Here is a 5,053-nt window from a genome sequence, read left to right as displayed (position 1 = left end):
CATAAAATATTACAATGGAACATGAAAAAAGCTGGAGTCAGAGAAGAAGGGAGACACTTGTGTCTCATTTCTCAATCTGAAAAAAAAGTAAAAACAAATTCAAGCCTTAGTTGCAATAGTAAGAGATTCCTTGGGAAAAATCTTAAATGACCCAAAAAGCTTCAAAAGCAGCGAAAGGAGTGTAAAATCACGAACACAACAGAGATTAGTGGACAGATCTGTAGAGCAAAGGAATAGTAATGTGCAGTGGAGATTTGATGAGACAGGACATAGATAAGGCATAGATCAATCTTGATTAATTATATAAAACACAATGTGTATAAAAGAATATATAAAACAATGTACATGAAGGAGATACACTATATATGAATGGTTGTATGCAAACTAATAAAAAGAAATTATTCTTATTAAAAAATAGAAGATGATGGTAATACTCAAAGTCACTCTTGGTCAACACTGAAAAATTACCAGAGGTAATATATTAATAAAAGCCAGTTGTTATAAGGAAGAAGCTCAAGTTGTTTTGAATGTTGGCAAAACAATAAAGCCCCAGAAATTGATAGGAAATCTATTGACATATTTCAGCTAACAGAGGCAACCCTGGATGGGCTCACCAATCTATGCTAGGAAATTGAGGACAGCTGCCTGGCCCATTGACAGATAAAAACCCATACTTGTTCCCATTCCTAGTAAAACTGACTTAACAGAATGTGGAAATTATTGAATAATAGCATTAATGTCACATGCAAGCAAAATATTACTGAAGATTATCCAAAAATATCTAGAGTAATAAATTGACGGAGAACTTTCAGAAGTTCAAGCAGAGTTTAGAAGAGGCCATTCATTATACAAGAAATACCACTGCTGTTATTAGATAGATCCTGGCTGAAAACAAAGTATACCATGAGAATGTTTATTTGTGTTTTATTGACTATGCAAAAATATTTGACTATTTGGAGCATATCTAACTGTGACTAATATTGAGAAAAACGGGAATCCTTGAACACTTAATTGTGGCCATCTAAAATCTACAGGTAGACCAAGAAGCTGTTGTATGAAATGAGCAAGGGTTTAAAATCAGGAGAGCTGTACTTCAGCATTGCATGCTTTCTCTATACTTATCTTTCTCCCAGAGCAGCCATTGGATTTGAATTACTTGTCTTCATGTTGGCAGAACAAATCCTTACGTACTAGGCCACAAGAGCCCCCTATTTTTGTTAGGTGACATAGCATCAGCTACAACTCATAGAACAACAGAACTGAGCCTTGTCCTTTCCTACACCACTCTTAAGATTTCTGATACATTTAAACCTATTGTTATAGTCATTGTCTCAATCTATCTCCTTCAGAGTCTTTCACAGACCTTCCACTTTTCCCAGTAAAATATATTTTTCTAAGGACTGGCCCCTTCTGACAACATTCAAAGAATGAAAACTAATGTTTCACTTTGTCTGTAAGGGGATTCATATAGGACATAGTTCTGTGTAGTGCAGAACAAAACTATACCGTAGTTTTCCATGATTGTAAATCTTTATGGAGGGAAAATGCCACACTTCCAGTGGAGAAAGAAGGAGGCTAGAATGACTTACTTGCACTTGGTAACTAAGCAATTATAGACTATATCATCAGGGCTTCTAAAATGATAATATCAAAATTTGATATGAGGAAATGTGACACACTTGCATTGAGCCTTATCCAATTCAAAAGGTAAGACCCTTCTTGTTTGTTTGTTTATTTACTTATTTGCTTACTTATGTTGCTTGATTAAAATAACCAACTCCACAATTATGTAAACACAAATCACAGAAAGTTATTCTGGTGTGTAGAATTTAGCATATTTTAGAAGACTGAATAGAAGGTACGGAAATGCCTTTACATCATTTTTAAATCTCACAATGAATAGATTGAATAATTAATATGACATAACAGAATATTTACCATATAAAACATTTTTCCCTGAATAAAACATACATTAGAGTATAATAACTCCAGCATCAACCACTATGGATGGTGTATACTATATTAAATGTGCCTTTGTGCTTCTGCAACCTTAATAAATTGAAATTATTTCGACACCAGAAATTTATCTCGGCATCAATTGGTGAAGAGTTAGATTACTTATTATGTCTATTCTAAAATAACAACAGTGTGAAAAGTCATCTTTAGAATATCTTTGCAGTTCAGTAATATTTAATATAAGAAATTTTTAAAAATACAGTTGTTTTATTGTGCCATTGAGTCGCTTGTAGCTCTGAACTCTGTCTTATCCTGGGTCAGTATCACTGTTTACAATACACCTAATCCCATAATTTCACTTATTCTATCAATCCATCTCCTCCAGAGTCTTCTTTCTTGTGTTATTCCTCCACATTTTCATGCATGATGTCTTCCTCCAAAAACTGGTCTTTTCCTGGTTAAATGCTCAAAATTAGTAAAACAGAGCTTAAAAATCCTAACCTCCAAGGAACAACTGGGTTTCACTCTCTTTAGAATAGACCTGTTTGTTCTGTTGGCATTCCATAGAATGTGCAATACTCTTCTCCAGCACCATAACTCAAAAGTGGAGGTCATTCTGTCATCCTTAATTATTTTTTAGCTTATGATGTATAGAAACTAATTGCAAAGACTATGGCCTGGCACCCCTTAGTTTCTAGCCTGACATCCTTGATCTTTAGCACTCATCATAGGTCCTTAACAATAGATTTCCTATTGCAAATTTGCTTTTGATTTTCTAGCTGCTGGTGCCAAAAGGATTGATTGTGGTACCAAACAAGCTGAAATTGTTATCAATTTCAATCTCTTCTTCATATATCATGCTGTTACCAATCTTTGTCTTCTTGATGTTGAGATGCAATTCATATTGAGGACTGCAGTCATTCACCTTCTCCAGGAAATGCTTCAGGCGCTCCTCAGTTTCTGTAAGCAAGGTTGTGCTATCTGCATACAGCAGATTGTTGATGAGTCTTTCTCCAATCCTCATGTTGCATTCTTCCTTATATAGTGGAGCCTCTGGAATGATCTGTTACACTTTGAAAAGGAACAGATTGAAAAGGTCTGGATACCAGACACCTCTCTGACACAGTCTTCCTGATTTTAAACCATTCAGTGTTCCCTTGCTCTGTTTTGATGACTGCTTCTGTGTCCAAGCACAAGTTTCATATGAGCACAATCAGGTGTTCTGAAATTTCTGTTCTTCCCATTTAGTCACAGGTTACTGTGATACACACAATCAAATGAATTTCTATAGTCAATGAGACATAGATAAAAATTCTCCTGGTACTCTCTGCTTTCAGCCAATGTACATTTGACATTGAATTGGAGTGTCTACTTGTAATAAATGGAGAAAAGATTGAAGCTATCAACAATTTCATCTTATTTGAATCCACATTAAACACCTTTGGTACCAGCATGCAGGAAATAAGGATACATGTTACACTGGGTAAGCTGACAGTTAGGGATCTCTACAAATTATTGAGGAGTAATGATAGTTTAAAGACTAATGTGCATTTGTCAGACTACAAACTTTCTTGCTACGCATCTGAGAGCTGGACAGTGAATAAAATTGGCAGAATAATTTAAGCCCTTGAGCTATGAGGTTGGAGTAGAGTGCTGAACATATCATGGACTGCAAAAAGAAAAAATATGTCTTGGAGACGGTGCAGCCAGAGTGCTCTTTGGAGACAAAAATGATAATGCTTTGCCTCACACACTCCAGGTATGTTACTAGGAGGTGCTATTCCTTTTAGAGTGACATGATGCTGGGAAAGACAGAGGATCAGTGAAGAAGGGGAAGACCCCTCAACCAGATGAATTGACACAATACCTGCCACTATGGGCTCCAATGACTCTGGAAGTGGGGGAATGGCATAGGATAGGCCAAGGTTCAGATCTGTTGTTCCTAGAGTAGCTATGAGGTTATGGGCAACTCAACGGACCCACCATCACCAACAACAATAACTCCACAATCAACCCCTTGACAGTAGTAGTCTGGAGATCAAAACAGACAAATTGTATGGGAAAGTCTGCTGTCAGATACCACTTCAAAGTGCTGAAGATCAATGATGTCAGTCTAGAGACTAAAACAAAATAAAGTGAAACTTAATTAAGAGCTAAACAAGAGCAAGAAGAAAACCAGAAGTTAGTAGAATTTGTTGAGATGAAATCTCTAGATAAAAATATTGGCTTCTTGTTGAAATTTTCTAGTGACTTAGATTATTAAACCTGTAAAGAAGATTTGCACCTCCTTTTCTCAGATCATGGAGAACTAAAGTGGGTAGATTTTGTCAGAAGAGCAAAAGAGGGAGTAGTTCTCCTTAAAGAAAAATCTAAACAAATATGGGATAAAGACAAAGATGCAAATAACAGTAATCTTCAACTAAGGAACAAAGTGATATAGGAAGTATTAGAAGGAGAAATGGGAAAAGGGAACATAAAAAGAAAAAAATCATGGAAGAACAAGAATCCCTAAACAAATTCAAGTCAAAAGGTCACCAATTTAAAGAAAAAGGAAAGGGAAGTAAACTTACCTAGTCTGGTTTTGCTAAAGAAAAAGTACAGTTTCAGGGAAAAAAATGAAATTTTATACTGATGATAAATGTGATTAAAACAGTGCAGCTGGTGCAGTGAAAAGAGCAAGAGAAAAAACAGAGAAAAACGTGCATCAAACAACAGAAAAAAGAAAATGGCACAGGGCATCAGAAGTTAAGTTCCTTTTAATGAGCTTTTAATCTACTTTTGCCTTTGGTGTTGTTGGTTTTTTTAAAAGAAAACATAGTTGGGTCCACTTCAGTGTCCACCTGCAAAAAAAGAAAATTTTTGTTGTTCAGCGGAGATTTTTCAAATATGTAACACTGTGCTGTGCTAGCAGATGATACAAATATTACAAGGAATGTTCTTCTATTAAATGGCCTTTTTAATATTAGAATATAATTATGTAAACTTTAATAAAATACATGCTCTACAGAAAGCAAAAATTTAGTTTACTCCCTTTCCCCTCACATCTTCTGTGAATTCAAGAAAGTATTTGTTATCTCGTGCCAGACAACTGGCTGAT

At 35.4% G+C, this 5,053-nt stretch overlaps 1 pseudogene; it reads left to right on the top strand.

The window, feature by feature from the left end:
- Nucleotides 1-1,639: 1,639 nt before the first annotated feature.
- LOC102871947 lies at nucleotides 1,640-4,727 on the top strand (annotated as a pseudogene).
- Nucleotides 4,728-5,053: the final 326 nt, after the last annotated feature.

Source organism: Elephantulus edwardii, unplaced genomic scaffold, assembly GCF_000299155.1.
Source record: "Elephantulus edwardii isolate Elephantulus edwardi_28Jun2011 unplaced genomic scaffold, EleEdw1.0 scaffold00012, whole genome shotgun sequence".
Lineage (NCBI taxonomy): Eukaryota > Metazoa > Chordata > Mammalia > Macroscelidea > Macroscelididae > Elephantulus > Elephantulus edwardii.
The sequence above is the reverse complement of the archived record's forward strand: the minus strand, read 5'-3'. Positions and strand labels throughout refer to the sequence as shown.